This window comes from Cetorhinus maximus, chromosome 23, assembly GCF_964194155.1.
Source record: "Cetorhinus maximus chromosome 23, sCetMax3.hap1.1, whole genome shotgun sequence".
In the NCBI taxonomy this organism is placed as follows: Eukaryota; Metazoa; Chordata; class Chondrichthyes; order Lamniformes; family Cetorhinidae; genus Cetorhinus; species Cetorhinus maximus.
Genome location: NC_135901.1, coordinates 59449794 through 59466807, shown reverse-complemented (window position 1 = coordinate 59466807; position 17014 = coordinate 59449794). Strand labels below are relative to the sequence as shown.

General features: G+C 44.2%; 3 non-coding genes across 3 annotated transcripts; all 3 read right to left on the bottom strand.

Annotated features, from left to right (window-relative positions):
• Window positions 1-208: 208 nt before the first annotated feature.
• Window positions 209-281, bottom strand: trnav-uac (transfer RNA valine (anticodon UAC)). The gene has a single exon. It is a non-coding gene; the product is annotated as a tRNA-Val (tRNA).
• A 6106-nt stretch (window positions 282-6387) lies between these two features.
• Window positions 6388-6469, bottom strand: trnal-aag (transfer RNA leucine (anticodon AAG)). Its single transcript has one exon. It is a non-coding gene; the product is annotated as a tRNA-Leu (tRNA).
• An 8781-nt stretch (window positions 6470-15250) lies between these two features.
• Window positions 15251-15332, bottom strand: trnas-uga (transfer RNA serine (anticodon UGA)). Its single transcript has one exon. It is a non-coding gene; the product is annotated as a tRNA-Ser (tRNA).
• Between the last annotated feature and the right edge of the window lie 1682 nt (window positions 15333-17014).

Here is a 17014-nt window from a genome sequence, read left to right as displayed (position 1 = left end):
CATTGTCTCACAGTCCCGGGTTGTCATTGAGTCCTTAAGCGACAAAAAAAGACAGAAATCGCCAACTCTCCTGTTACCCGGCGAGTTCCAACAGATAAGGCGAGGAGCAAGTGCAATACGGCTGTGAGACACTGCATTCAGCTAATATTCAACAACAAGAAGGAGCAACGCAGCTTTTCCTCTTACTTAAATGTGTAAGTTGCGGTAAAGTTTCTGCCCGGTTTCGAACCGGGGACCTTTCGCGTGTAAGGCGAACGTGATAACCACTACACTACAGAAACTCCATTGATAAATGCATCTGACTACAATGCAGTTCCGCAACAGCATTTTTGAGTCTTTGTTTTGAAGAAATGGAATTCGGCTGTTCTCATTAGGAATGCTGGAGACAGACTGATCAACAATGTCATCATCAAATGGCACAGCAGGTTGGATGGTCATTAGATTATCTCTTCTGTGCCAGCTTCCTTTTTAAAGAGGAACCAATTTGTCTCAATATATTTCTCTCTCTCCATAAGCCTATTTTTTCTCTATTTCAAGTCACTGTCTAATTTACTTTTGAAGAAGGAGTTTCTGCAGAATCCATGCACTGTTTCCCTTAATTAACAAAGTTTTCCCCACCCAGTAACATGAAGATTTGGACTTGGGTTTCTTCAAGTCCCTGGAGGATTGGATCCGAATCCCAGCACTGCCACAGTTTAAGTCACATTCCCACTTTGGGGAACTTCAGGAATTCCCTTTCGGAGAACAAGAGGAGATTCTAGTTTAATACAGGGCGGGTTGTGAACTTTATTTTGTTTGGAAAAACGCGGAGAGGCAATACAAATATAAATTGCTGTGGGGGAAACGGGAGGGGGTGGTGTGGTATTGGTTGAGTTGCTCTTCCAGAGAGCCATCATAGGCACGACGGGCCGAGTGACTTATTTTGCAGCCATCTCTGATTTGACAAGAACACATCTGAGCTCGAAAGCTGCTGTTAGTCGTGGCTGAATGTTTAAGGTGATGGATTTCAAATCCATTGGGGTTTCCCCCTGTAGGTTTGAATCCTGCTGACTACAGTTCTCATTATTCCTCATTTTAACCAGGTGCCACCAACCTCATCCCTGCGGCCCTGTGAAACTGACAAGGCAACACACGGCAGAAATTCATCACTGAAAGTAACTGACACACATCAAATTCTGCCACTTTCATGTCGCATCTTTTAACTTCCTGTTCTCCATCTCAGACATTTCCAGGTCTATCAAATGTCATCCACCTGGAACTTCAGCCTCCACCTTATTTTACTGAATATGGTCGATTTTCCGTATGCTTAAGTTAATAGGTGGCTCCATAGCTCAGTGGTTACAGCACTTGACTTGTAAGTCAGGGGGCGTGAGTTCAATCCTCCCTGTGAACCTATGGGTAACCTTCAGCTGAGATGGTGAAGTTATGTGGAGAGCTGAGAGACTGCAGACCAATATAAAAGAAGCAATTTCATTTAAGTTAAAACATTGCGGATGTTGGAAATGTGTATTAAAAACAGTAAATGTTGGAAAAACTCACCATCTAACAGCATCTGTGAAGAGAGAAACAGAGTCAATGTCTCGAGTCCTTGTGACTCTTCAGAGCGAAAGAGAAGCAGAAATGTGATGGTGCTAATACTGTTATATGAGGGGTTGGATGGAGCAGGTGGGAAGGTCAGCGATAGGTGGGGGCTCAGGAAGGGTTGACAAAGGAGTCAGGGACACAAGACAAAGGGAGTGTTAATGATAGCGGTTAGGGCGAAAAAAGATACTGATTGTGGCATAAAGGCAAGAAAGCAGAATGTGTGAGTAGCAGAACAAGGATCAGCACTTTGTGAAAGAACAACTGACAGTTGGCCCTTTAGGGGCCTTCCTCCTCACTTTCCAAGGGCCAAAACGCTTCTTTCAGGTGAAGCAGTGCTTCACTTGCACCCCCTTTAATTTGGTCCACTGCATTCGCTGTTCCCAATGTGGTCTCCTCGACATTGGAGAGACCAAACGGAGACTGGGTGACCACTTTGTGGAACACCTTCGGTCTGTCTGCAAGTATGACCCAGACCTTCCTGTCACTTGCCATTTCAACACCCCGCCCTGCTCTCAAGCCCACATGTCTGTCCTTGGCCTGCTGCAATGTTCCAGTGAAGCTCAACGCAAACTGGAGGAACAGCACCTCATCTTCCGACTGGGCACTTTACAGCCTTCCGGACTGAATATTGAGTTCAACAATTTCAGACCGTGAACTCTCTCCTCTAATTTCACCCTTTTTAAAATCTCGCTATAAAAATGTATTTTTATTTTTATTTACTTATTTTTATTAATTTATTCATTATTTTATCCCCCCTTTTATCCTCTTTTCTATCCTTTTTCCCCAATCACCGCACTTCCCCCCACCCCAGCCCAAAATAGAGCCATCTGTTACTTGTTCCATGTTGCTATTTCACAAAGTGTTGACCCTTGTTCTTCTATTCACACATTCTGCTTCCTTACTTTTATGCCACTATCCGCACCTTCTTCAGCCCTGACCACTGCCATTAACACTCCCTTTGTCTTGTGTCCATGACACCTTTGTCAATCTCTCCTCCACCCCCACCTATCACTGACCTTCTATCCAATCTCGCCTGCTCTACCCGCCGCACACCGCCCCCCTCCCCGCCCCCTCCCCGCCCAGCTTGAATAGCATAAATTCTATCACTTTCTATTTCTTTTCAGGTCTGAAGGTGAGTCATACGGACACGAAACGTTAACTCGGTTTCCCTCTCCACAGATTATGTCAGACCTGCTGAGTTTTGCCAGCATTTTCTGTTTTTATAATATATAAGAGGTGATAGGCTAACAAGATGACAGACGGAGAAAAATGTAGCAAAGTCTGAAGTTACTCACTTGGTCGTAAAAATAGTTTGAAAAAACAACAAAGCAGAACATGTTTGAAGAGGTGAGAATCTTGTGCTGATGTTCAAAGAGACTTGGCTGTACCTGTACAAAGAACACAGAAAGTTGCATCAGTCTCTGCAGAACAATTGGTCAGCGCGTTCGGCTGTTAACTGTAAAGTTTGGTGGTTCAGAGGCGAAGCCGTGAATATTTTCCCCCATCAACATTCAGTGTCACTCAGATCCGGGTTGTCAATGGCGGTAAGAACATTTTCCACAAATGTTTCCAGTTCTACTGTTCTTCACTGAGTTTCGATTCAGGAAACTTTCGGCGTGTAAAGCAAATTTGATAACTACTAGACGACAAAAACAACACGCAGCTCCTTGCAGAACGACGTAGAATGTCAAACTGTGCTGTCTTATTGCACTTCAGAACCTTGTTTTGTGGACGTACAATTTGGCTGAAACCCTTAGCCATGCTGCAGAGAAATTGATCGAACATTAGAATCATCAGATGACAGAGCACATCAGCAGCTCATTCAACACCTCACACATGTACGAACGGCCTTACAGCAAATCCGTCCCCATCTTTCCCTCTTTTTTCCAAGCCATGCATTTTTCAGAATATCATTCGAAACCTGGAGAAGTATAAATGTCACATGGTTTTGAGATGATGCATCCAGTTACCATTTAACAACAAACGGGAACGGTGCAACTTTTCCTCACATTTAATTTTGTTAAGGCTTCTACCCCTTTTCGAGCGGGGAAACTTTCCGTGTGTGAGAAACCGTGATCCCTATTACCCTACACAAACCCTGCAATGTAGCGGGGAAACTTTCCGTGTGTGAGAGACCGTGATCCCTATTACCCTACACAAACCCTGCAATGTAGCGGGGAAACTTTCCGTGTGTGAGAGACCGTGATCCCTATTACCCTACACAAACCCTGCAATGTAGCGGGGAAACTTTCCCTGTGTGAGAGACCGTGATCCCTATTACCCTACACAAACCCTGCAATGTAAAGAGACCAATTTAACACACAGAAGGCAGAGAGCCGTGAATTTTCAGATTGGAAAGACGTAACTAGTGGAGTGCCACAAGGATCAGTTCCAGGGATTCAATTATTTACTATCTACACGAATGACATGGAGGAGGGGACAGAGTGTAATGTATCCAAATTTTCTGACGATACAAAAATAGGTGGGAGGTCAGGTTGTGATGAGGACTTGAAGAATCTTCAAGGGGGTATAAATAGGTTGAGTGAGTGGGCAAAAGTTGGTAGGTGGAGTTTAATGTAGGGAAGTTTGAGATCATACACATTGGTAGGAAGAATCAAAAGGCAGAATATTATTTAAATGGAGGGAGACTCCAAAAAAGTGCAGTACAGAGGGATCTGGGTGTTCCTATGCATGAAACACAAAATGTTAGCATGCAGGTGCAGCAAGTATAAGCATCAGCATAAGGCATAGGAGCAGAAATTAGGCCATTCGGCCCATCGAGTCTGCTCCGCCATTCAATCATGGCTGATTAGTTTCTCAACCCCATTCTCCCGTCAATCTTAAGTCATGAAGAAGGCAAATGGAATTTTGGCCTGTTTTGCTCGTGGTTGGAGTTTAAAAATCGGGAAATCTTGTTACAGCTGTACAGGGTGTTGGGGAGGCCGCACCTGGAGTGCTGTGTACAGTTTTGGTCCCCATATTTAAGGAAGCATATATTGGCATTGTAGGCTGTTCAAAAGAGATTCATTAGGCTGATTCCTGGGATGAAGGGGTTGACTTATCAAGAACTTTGAAGCAGGTGAAGACTTTATTCATTAGAGTTTAGAATACTGAGGGGTGATCTTATTAAAACGTGCAGGTTTCTGAGGAGGTTGACAGGATAGATGTTGAGAAGATATTTCCATTAATGGGGGAACCTCCAACTAGGGGACATAGTTACAGAATCAGGGGGCACTCATTTAAAACTGAGATGCGAAGGAATTTCTTCTCCCAGAGGGTAGAGAATGTTTGGAATTCTCTACCCAAGAGAGTTGTGGAGGGTAGCTCACTGAGAGTATTTAAAGAAGAGGTAGATAGATTTTTGAAATATCTGGGATTGAGGGCTACGAGGAGCTGGCAGGAAAGAGGAGTTGAGGCCTGGGGCAGAGTAGCCATGATCTTATTGAGTAGCAGGGCAGGCTTGAGGGGCCGAATGGCCGATTCCTGCTCCTATTTCTAATGTTCTTATGTTCTTATGAAACGTGTCTCTGGTGAAAAAAGTCTGAAACAAAAATAAAAGGCACAGGTAGCATAGATAAGCCAAGTGGTGAGGTTTATGAGCAGCTTTCTTGGTGGTATGGTGGTCAGGATTCAGCGCTTTCACTGTTGTGGACCAGGTTTAATTCCCAGTCAGGGAATGGAGATTTACTGACCTCGTGCAAACTGTTAAAATGAGTCTGAGTTGTTTCTTGATGAAAAACAGAAGACGCTCATCTCTGCCAGAATCAGTGGAGTGAGAGCTGTAGTTCTGCCTCAGAGCTGGAAATGTCACCCGTGCAACAGGTCGGGAACAAATATAGAGCTGAAGATAGGGAATGAGAGAAGGGCTGTGATAGGTGGCAAATCCTTAACCAGAGAGATGTTTGTGCAAGGCAAAATATAGCGGAAATAAAGGAGGCTTTACTGTTTACACTGACACAAATACCTCCCAGATCTGGTTCCATATCTCGTGTTAAGTGAGAAGAAAGCTTCTCCCTGAATCTTCCCCATTTTAGCTGCACCTCATTCCAAACATTGCAAACTCCTCCCGCATCTTCCATCCTGATATTTTTCTCTGTGAAATTTGAAACTAATGTGAATAAAGTTTGCGATGGTGAAAATATGTTCATGCCCTTGGGGAACTGAACCACATTGACACACACAGAGGAACAAACACAGACATATAGACCGAGAGTGACAAAGAGCAAGGGATTGTCTCGAAGGAGAGACAAACACCCAGAAATCAAGCCTGACACCAACCTGGTTCCGTTTTTGTTCCATTTCTCGCTGCAACTTTTGTGAATGCTTACAGACGAATAGAAATTAGAGAACGCTGGAGGTTTTAGATGGTTTTTATTCAACTTATTCGGACAATTAATTGTGCAGGTACACTGTAAAATTCAGGAATGATAAGAAGCGTAATTGGCAGGATTCCAGCCTACCTGTGGAGATCCCAATGCATTCAAAACCCGTCAGCTTAACCACTCAGTCACAAATCCAAGCCCCAGATTTGCATTAATGATGTTTGTATAAAATCATAGACGGCTACATCAGACGGTCATTCAGCCATTCATGTTCACATGCCGACTCTCTGGAAGAGCAACTCAACTACTGTAATTCCACACCCCGCCTTTTCCCCACAGCAACTGATATTTATATTGTCTCTCCTCGTTCTTCCTATCAAAATAAAACACCGCACATTCCGCTAGTGTGAGCTGGTATCTGTCGATCTGTTGGTTTGCAAGGGGCTGCAGCAGATCACAAAAGGTAGATCATCTGAATGCTTGGCAGTGGTGGGATTCGAACCCACGCCTCCTTAGAGACTGGAACCTTAATCCAGCGACTTAGACCGCTCGGCCACACTACCACGTTACCTGCATCTGCTCCTAATTCCCTTCACTGGTATTATCATCGAAATAGAACAGAAGCAAAGGAGCAGAAATAGGTCATTGGGAAACTCGAACCAGCTCCGCCAGTTAATCAGATCATCCTGCACTTTGTAACATGCAGAAATCATCTCCGCTATTAACTTCATTATTTCAGTGTTTCACTATTTCAATGTTTCAAATGATGTGTTTTTTTTTCTGTGGTGACTGTGCGTGTTTGCTCAATGAAATGTTGGGAAAAGGTATCGACTGAGGAAAATGAGGAGATGATTGGTCAGAATAGACATTTGTTTTCTGAAAACTCGATTTGAAATCAACTATTTTTAAAATTTGAAAAATTGTAAAAGAATTCAGAATCCAACGCTTCATCTCAATGAGTCAGGGAATCTTTGTTAATTTTCACACACTGAACATGGACACGGCAGCAGCTCCTGCGCCTCTTTCATTATTGTTTCTCTTAACTCCGAGTTTTCAAAAGGGAATTGGACAATGACTTGAAAGGGAGAAAAAAATCATAGTTATGGAAAGAGACAAAGAAATTGAGATTAATTCGAAAGCTCTTTGTGGAAATCTGACATCGATACTATGGGCCCCTTGTAGAGCTGTGCCTTTTGATGATGATATTGTTGATCAGTCTGTCTCCAGCATTCCCAAAGACAACAGCCGAATTCCATTTCTTCAAAATAAAGACTCAAAGTGCTGCTGCATGTCGTCACCGCTTAACATTTTAGTGAGGCCCATTGAGCTTTTCTCCTGTCCCCTGTTTCTGCAGGGCAGTGGTTATTATGTTTTCCTCGTATGTGAAGAGTTGCCTCGTTCGAAACTGGCCAGAACCATCACCAAAACTTGCAGATTGAAGTTGTTAAAGACAGCAGGATGTGGTCATGTGTCCTGGTCACTGTTTATCCTTCAACCAAGGTTATAAGATCTGTGCATTGTCAAGTCCCTGGCTTTGGTTGTTTGTTGAGCAGCGATTGGCTGCCGTGCTCCAGCATAAAAACAACGACTCTCCTTCAGAAAGTACTTCAATAAAAGCAAAATATTGGAAATCTGAAATAAAAACATTAAATGCAGGTAGAACTCAGCAGGTCTGACAGTGTCTGTGGAAAGCAAAACCTGCAGAGTTTCTCCAGTATTTTCTGTTTTAATTTCAAAAAGTGCTTAATTGGCTGAAAGTGGTTTCAGACATCCGCTGGTCAGGAAAAGCGCTGTATAAATGCAAGTCTGTCTTTCTTTAACAATCTTTAAATCCCAATCCTGTGGTTACTGACCCCCGTCAGTGGAAACAGTCTCTCCCTATCTGCTCCATCAAGACGCCCGTCCCCACTGCCCCCACCCACATTATTTCGAACAGCTCCATGAAATCTCCACTTAAACTTCTTTGCTCTAAAGAGAACAATCCTGGTCTCTATAATCTCTCCACAAAACTGTATTTCCTCATCCCTGGACATGATGCAAGGCGGGGGATTGAGATGAGATTTTGGAAAATATTGTCAGTTGGCAGGTGGGAAAATGGAGAAGGAACCAAAACAGAAAACCCAGTCTCCAGCTTTGTGAATCTTTAGAAACTCTTTGGGAACCGGAATCAGAGGAGAATGAAGGGTGAACTGCCCGACTGACCAGAGACAGTCAAGGTACCTTTCCCTTCTTTAAGACGCTGGAACATTGACTCTGATGTTATCAGTGAAATTAACTGATCTGAGACATTGAAAGGATTCTCGTTACTGTACATCAGGAATTCAAACCTAATATCGGCTTCGGGACAATCAGAATACTTGGTAACAGTCAGGGCACGCAAAGACTCGAAGGGAGACGGCACCGGTTGTAGGAGAGCTGGTTCCCGGTGACATGGATGTGTCTGCAGTGGGTGGGATCAGGCTGTTTCCATGTATCCACAATGAATGTCCTGCCCTTTATTTTGGAAGAGTAAAACTGATAGAGACAATTGTCATTCCAGTAGCAGCAATCTGAAGCTTTAACTCACTGATATCCTGCATAACATCTTCATCAGTCCCTATGGCGCAATTGGTCAGCGTGTTCGGCTGTTAACCGAAAAGCTGGTGGTTCGAGACCACCCAAGGACGAAACTTCCCTTTTTTACCCCCCCATCAGCCTTCATTGTCACTCAGTTCCCGGTTGTCATTGGCTACTTGAACTGAATGTCAAGACACCGGAAATGTTGCCGGCTCCACTGTTATCCAGTGAGCTCCCAGGCAAGCGGCTTTTTTTCGAATATTAATTTCAAATATAATGAGAAAACATTTAGACCTACCATGCACTGATATCCAACACACTGGAAATTTATGAAGTTATTGGATTCAAACAAACTCATCAATTCTTCCCTCTTCCTCAGCTCCACAGTGAGTGAGACAGGGAAGAGCAGAAAAGCAGGAATATTCCGGCCCTGCACTCTCCAATCACCCGCTGCCAACAGAAAGCGGCGACTGCAGCTTCAATCAGCGGGATACTGCCCATCCCTGGGACACAAGATACTCCAACCAGGGCCAAACCTCCCAATACACCGAGCACAGGCTCAGGAAAACGCAGGTAGATTGTATCCCGGTCACTAAACCTCCGAGCAGCATTTAAAGAAGACCCGAGTGAGTGAGTCACAAATAAAAGTCACACCAACTTTCTAAATCTTTTCACTGTCAAATTCCTTCATGTTCTTGAAAAGCTGACTATTGTGAATCTGAAAATGAGCACCATGGGATTTGTGTTACTGAGTGACTTGTTTTCCACTGATTGTCCTTCAGATTTGCAATTCAATTTGTGTTGGATATTGATACTGTTTTCAAAATGAGGACACAAAGCAGGTAAATATTGAATCTAGAAACAGTTCCTGAGGAAAATGGATCAGAATGTTTGGAAGGAGGTGCAGCTGAGAAGCGGAAGCTGTGAATGATGTTATTGATGATTGAGTGGAAAGCATTGGGGCCTTGGTCAATCATTGTGTCCGGGTGGTGAAAACGATGCTGTTAAAATCCACTGGGGCTTCCTCAGGAAAGTTCCAATCTTACCGACTGTGCTTCTCATTATTGCTGATTTCAACCAGGTGTCCACAGAACTCTCGGATCAATGGAAGAAAAAACATCCAAAAATTCTCCTGATTTTTGGACTCTAAGGGAATGAAGGGCGATCGGGATCGGGTGGGAATTTGGTGTTGAGGCTGGAGCTTCGCCATGATCTTAAAAATTGACGGAGGAGACTTGTGGGGCCTTATGACGTATTGTTGCTGCTTTGATTCTGTTCTATTTGAGTAGCAATGCTAGGCAAGGCGATGGGCAGTAATAATAAGGCTTGGTTCCAAATACCACTTCCACTGCTGCTAAAATTGCCCGATTGGTCGAAAAAGTGGCAGGTCACAGTTAAAGCAAGTGTGTGCGGTGTTTCACTTGAACAGAAATACTGAGAGACAATAAAATATAAATGGCTGTGGAGAAAAGGCGGGGTTGTTGAATTAGCTGTGAAACTTGTGCAGGACAGATATTCGCCTCCAGGTGTTTCTGCCCGTCCAGGTTAATTAGCTGCTTGATGCAAACGCGGTCAGATGGTGCGAACGTAAAACAAAACGTGATCGGTTTACAGATAGCAGCGTACAGAGACACCAAGATCTTCCTGATTCGCCCAAGTACTAATTGCAGGAATGTGCACAGTGCCGATTATCCACAATCACACTTCCCTTCCAGTCTTGTCTACGTTGTTCAGCTTTGAAAATTCTCATATTTTCACATTGGATTTCAATGTGAAGAAAGCAGAGCTGTGATAAGCTTATATAGTTCAGCAGATGTACTGCAAGAAGTTACATAACAGGCAGATGGTAACAGTGCTCTTTGGACACGGTGAGCTCCAGTGCAGGATTGGCACCATTAATATGTCGTTCAATTAATGTCGTGACAAGTCTCGTGCTGGAAATGACAAGAAATCTCGCTGAATTTGCTCCGTGCTTTGATTTCAAACGAGCCGAATACAAGGTAAGAAAGTACATCTCGCTCGAGTGGGTTATAAAATGGAAGAATGACTCGTGCTGTTGGAAAACATAAAATTATAGAAAGTTGCAGCACAGAAAGAGGCCATTCGGCCTGGCGTGCTGCTGTCAAAGTGCAGTAGTGATTGGTTGATCCATCAGGAGTGATATTTATGTCAGTGCAAACAGTACGGAGCAAAATCTGCCCTTCTCCCACCCATATTTTTCCTGGCGCCACCATCTCTGTGGTCAGTGCTTTGCACCCAGCCCTTCTCTTGTCCTTCTTTCACTCTGCTTCTATCTTTATTCTCGACTTGTCCAAATATGACATTTCCAACTCTGCGGTGAAACTTCAACTATCACCCCATTGATTCTGTTGGAGCTGTTAAATGGTTTCCATCAATAAGTAATTAATACCCATTTTAACAAGATAAAAAAATCTACATTCCCTGATTGGGAATCGAACCCAGGCTCCTGCTGATAAAGTGCAGAATCCTGACCACTAGACCATCGGGGAAGCTATCATCTCAATTTCTCTGTTCCTTTCACCCACTCTAACCTGTCTCTCTCTGAACTTGCTGCACTCCGTTCTCTCAGGTTCAACCCTGACATTGTCATCAAACCTGCTGACAAGGGTGGTGCTGTTGTTGTCTGGCGCACTGATCTCTACCTCGCAGAGGCTGAGTGTCAACTCGCAGACACTTCATCCTACCTCTCCCTGGACCATGACCCCACCACTGAACATCAAGCCATTGTTTCCAGGATTGTTACTGACCTCATCTCCTCTGGAGATCTTCCTTCCACAGCTTCCAACCTCATAGTCTCCCAACCTTGGATGGCCCGCTTATACCTCCTGCCCAAAATCCACAAACAGGACTGTCCCGAAAGACCGATTGTGTCAGCCTGTTCCTGCCCCACGGAACTCATTTCTTGCTATCTTGACTCCATTCTCTCTCCCCTTGTCCAGTCCCTTCCCACCTACATCCGTGATTCCTCTGACACCCAACATCATATCATCAATTTCCAGTTCCCTGGCCCCAGCCGCCTCCTCTTCACCATGGACGTCCAATCCCTCTACACCTCCATCCCCCACCGGGATGCTCGGATGGCTCTCCGCTTCTTCCTCGAACAGAGGCCCGAACAATCCCCATCCACCACTACTCTCCTCCATCTGGCTGAACTTGTTCTCACACTGAACAATTTCTCCTTAAACTCCTCTCACTTCCTCCAAATAAAAGGTGTGGCTAAGGGTACCCGCATGGGCCCCAGTTATGCTTGTCTCTTTATGGGGTATGTGGAACATTCCTTGTTCCAGTCCTACTCCCGCCCCCTACCACAACTCTTTCTCCAGTACATCGATTATTGCTTCGGTGCTGCTTCATGCCCTGGTCTGGACCTGGAAAAATTTATTAATTTTGCTTCCAATTTCCAACCCTCCATCATTTTCACATGGTTCATTCCTGACACTTCCCTTCCCTTCCTTGACCTCTCTGTCTCAATTTCTGGTGATAGACTGTCCAACAATGTTCATTACAAGCCTAACGAATCCCAGAGCTACCTTGACTACAGCTCCTCACACCCCGCTTCCTGTAAGGACTCCATCCCATTCTCTAAGTTCCTTCGCCTCCGTCGCATTTGTTCTGATGATGGCACTTTCAAAAACAGTTCCTCTGACATGTCTTCCGTCTTCCTTAATCGAGGTTTTCCACGCACAGTGGTTGACAGGGCCCTCAACCGAGTCCGGCCCATCTCCCATGCATTCGCCCTCACACATCCCTCTCCCTCCCAGAAACATGATAGGGTCCCCCTTGTCCTTATTCATCACCCCACCAGCCTCCGCATTCAAAGGATCATCCTCAACCGTTTCCACCAACTCCAGCATGATGCCACCACCAAATACATCTTCCCTTCACCCCACCCCCGGCGGCATTCTGCAGGGATCGTTCCCTCCGTGACACCCTGGTCCACTCCTCCATCACCCCCGACACCTCAACCCCCTCCCACGGCACCTTCCCATGCAACCGCAAAAGATGCAACACCTGCCCCTTTACTCCCCCCCTCCTCACCGTCCAAGGGCCAAAACACTCCTTTGAAGTGAAGCAGCATTTCACTTGCACTTCCCTCAATTTTGTCTACTGCATTTGATGCTCCCAATGCGGTTTCCTCTACATTGGAGGGACCAAACGCAGACTGGGTGACCACTTTGCGGAACACCTTTGGTCTGTCTGCGAGCATGACCCAGACCTCCCTGTCGCTTGCCATTTCAACACTCCACCCTGCTCTCATGTCCACATGTCTGTCCTTGGCCTGCTGCAATGTTCCAGTAAAGCTCAACGCAAACTGGAGGAACAGCGCCTCATCTTCCGACTAGGCACTTTACAGCCTTCTGGACTGAATATTGAGTTCAAAAACTTTAGATCATGAACTCTCTCCTCCATCCCCACCCATTTTTCCATCCCCCTTTTTTCCAACAGTTCATATATTTTTTTCTTTTCCCACCTATTTCCATGTTTAAAAAATGTATTTCCATCCATTGTTTTATCTCTACCTTTTAGCCTATTTCGATCCCTTCCCCCCACCCCACCCCCACTAGGGCTATCTCTACCTTGCTCGTCCTGATTTCTACCCTTAATGTCACCTATTAGCACATTTCTTAGCTAATATCACCACCGTCAACATCTCTTTGTTCTTTTGTCTATGACATCTCTTCTTTGTCTCCGCCTATCACTGCCCCTCTATCCAGATCAACCTGCCCCACCCCCCACAACCAACTTATATTTCACCGCATTTCTCCATTTACATGGTTCTGAAGAAGAGTCACACGGACTCGAAACGTCAACTGTGCTCCTCTCAGCAGATGATCTCAGGCCTGCTGGGTTTTTCCAGGTATTTTTGTTTTTGTTTCAGATTTCCAGCATCCGCAGTATTTTGATTTTATCTGAGAGAGAGAAATCAATACGTTTCAGTGAGTTAGACGCTGTCTCAGATAGAGATATGACAGACATTAAGTGATTGTGGTGACAAACGTGCCCGTCTTAGCAAAGAAATGTTTGGTATGACTTGAATATCTAAACAAGAGCACACAACAGAATATACTATCAATGAATATTTACGTTATTTGACGATCTGTAGTTACAGTTTGAATAAGAGAAAATAAAGTAAAATGAAACATTCTGGTGAAGATACATCTTTTATCTTTGTGGAATGACGCAGCATGATTTCTTTTCACACCGACACACAGAACAGGTGATGTCTCATATGTAACACTGTTGGCTGTAATGAAACTGAATATTAGGAGCTGCACGGAACAAACAGTCAAAACCTGTAGTTTTAGGCCAAAGTCAGAGGCCCATTTCTAACTCAACGTTCACCTTATAGGGACATAGAATAGTGTAGTAACAACAGAGACAGAGCCTGGTGTGGTAATTACTGAGACAGGGCCTAGTGCAATTTAAGCAGAGGCATTACTAGAGAGGCCATCTAATGTTAGTTAAGCAAAGACGTGACCTAGTGCATGAATAACAGGGGCGGGGACGAGTGCTATATTAACATAGACAATGTCTACTGCTGTAATAGCGGAGATGTGTCTCGTGCAATAGTTACCGATACAGGGCCTGGATCAACATCAAGTGAAATGGTGCAGTTATTACAGGCACAGGGCACAGGGTAATTGCTGCCCAGAAAGAGTCTTATGTCGTAATAACGGAGACTGCCGCCAGTGGAAGAGAGACAGATCTGATCTCGTGGAGAAAAAACAGGGAAAGGGAGAGTGGAATAGAAGCAGAGACAGAGGTACAAAGACAAAGTCTCTGCAAAGACAGGATCCATTTTAATTAAAAAGACAGATCAGCTCGAGTGTGATACAGGCTGATACAGAGTCTAGTGTAAATTGTTCTGAAATACGATCTAGAGGAACATAAGTGCAGACATCATTCAGTGTGTTATAAGCAGGGCCGCGACCTAGTGAAACATAAGTGGGACAGTGCCGAGTGCAGTAATAATTGAGACAGGATCTTGTGTAATACGAACCAGCCTGGTGTAGCGATAACACTGACCGGATCCAGTTTAAGAAAACTGATACACGGTCTAGTGCAGCTTCACATAATTCGGGGCTCTTTTTAAGATCAACTGACGCAGTGTCTAGTGAATTAAATACAGGCAAAGGTATGAGATCAATAAAAACAGAGTCATACACTAGTACAGTAATAAGAGAGTAATGGTTTAGGACAATAACAACAGAAACAGGGAATTGTGTGATATGAATGGAGGCATTTATTGGTGCAGAATTAACTGAGACAGGGTCCAGTTTGATAGACACGTGGCAGGTTCTACTGGAGTAATAGCTGAGACAGAGTCTTGTGAAATGCAAATAAAAAGATGTTCTAGTTTTCTATAAGCAGAGACAAGCTCTAGTGCAGTGCCAACTGGGGCATGGCTTATTGTATCTTTGGTCGAGACCTGCTTCAGTGCAGTCACGACTGAGAAAGTGCCAACTGTATTATGGCCATAGTCCAGTACATTAACAACTGAGATTGAACCAATTACAGAAACAACTGAGAGATGACCTTCTCTAATATGATCAGATACATGTCCTAGTGGAATAGAAACAGAAACGGCGTCTAAGTTAATATGAACAGAGACAGTGCCAATTGCAGTAATAATTGAGACCGCGTCTGCTTCATGTGATGTGAGCAATCACGGTTCCACTGCCACCCACTGGTCATTCTTTGCTACTGCAGGTGTTGTGAAAATGTCGATCCCATTTACAATGGTAAAAATCAGAAATAATGGAAAATGTAGTTGGCAGGATTTGAACCTGCGCGGGATAACCCCAATGGATTTCAAGACCATCACCTTAACCACTCGGCAACGACTACAAATGTTGGCAGTAAGCCTGTATTATTTATATGAAGTCATAGAATGGTGACAGCAGACAAAGAGGACGTTCTGCCCGCCCTGTCTCTGTCACAACCTAGCGGGGCATGCACACGCGTTATTTCCTATGTGAAAATTCAGGGAGATCAATGTTGTTTCCTCCTGGAGCCTCAGCTTGTTCTGAATTTCAAACTGTGGAAGGTAATCGACCTACAAAATCCACAAAGTTGTAATGCATTCCTCTCAATCATCAATAACATCATTCACATCTTCCACTTCTTTGCTGCACCTCTTTCCAAACATTGCAAACTCCACTTGCATCGTTCATCCTGATATTTTTTCTCTTTGACATTTTAATATGAAGTTGCACAACCAATTTTAGTCAAGTTTGTGTGGGTGAATATGTGTCCATCCCCTCGGGGAACTGAACCGCATTGACACACACAGAGGAACACACACCGACACAAAGAACGAGAGTGACAGAGGCCGAAGGAGAGACAAACACCCAGAAAGCAAGAATGTCACCAACTTGGACAATTATTGTTCCATTTCAGACTGCAAATGTAGTGAATATTTGCAGATGAACTGAAGTCAGAAACACGGGGGTGTTTGGGTGGTTTTCTTCTTCATTTGACCGATAATTTATTCTGCAGACAGTTTGTGTCAAACAGGAATGAGAAGAAGTGGAGTTGGCAGGATTCGAACCACGTGGAAAAACGCCTTAACCACTCGGCCAGAACAACGGTGTAAAGGCTGCATGTTGTTTGTTTAAAATAATAGAATGAATACAGGGAGTTCCAGTGAAAGAAGGTCTTCCAGTCCGTGCCATTGTCCCACCTTTTCCCAGTCACCCTGGGATTTACACTGTCTCTCCTCATTCTTCCAACTGAAATACAACACGGCACAGCTCAGCTGCCCCTTCACCGCACGGAAAATCTTTTGGAAGCGTCTCAAATAACAAAGCACCAGAAAGTTTGACAGCGGTGGGAGTAAAGCCCAAATCACCAGAGAGATCGAAACCTGAACCAGCGGCTAAGCCCACTCAGCCTCACTACCACATTCAGATTAGACACAAAGATTGTCTTCACCAACATTGACACTGAATTAGAATATAAAAAATAATGTTCAGGAATTGGCCATTCGGACCGTCGAGCATTCTCAGTTACTTAATAAAATCATCTGAAATCTTCAATCAACCTCCGCTGTGTAACATCCAGAAGTTTAGTTGCTGAACAGTCTCCACTCAAAATAATGAGAGAAATGTCCTGTTAACTGCTTCTTTGTTGTTGCTGATATGAAGTCAGAGAACTAACATGGGTAATGTTTGGGTGGTAAAAATGGGAAACTGAACCACATTGACAGACACAGAAAATCACAAATATGCACGTTGTTAAGATTTGAACTTGTGCTTATTTTCACACTGTCTTTCAATGTGCAGAAAGTGGAGCTGTGATCAGCTTATAGCTCAGAAGATGCACAGCAAGAATGTACATAACAGGCTGATGCTCACGGTGCCTGTTTGGACTCGGTGAGCTGCATCTTACGATTGAGACCATTTAATTGTCGTTCATCGAGCCCGGTTCCAAATTCCGTGCTAGAAATCATAAGAAAACTCGCTAAATTGGCCTATTGTCTTGAATTCAAAGCATCACATGGAAGATAAGAAAGTTAATCTTAACCGTGG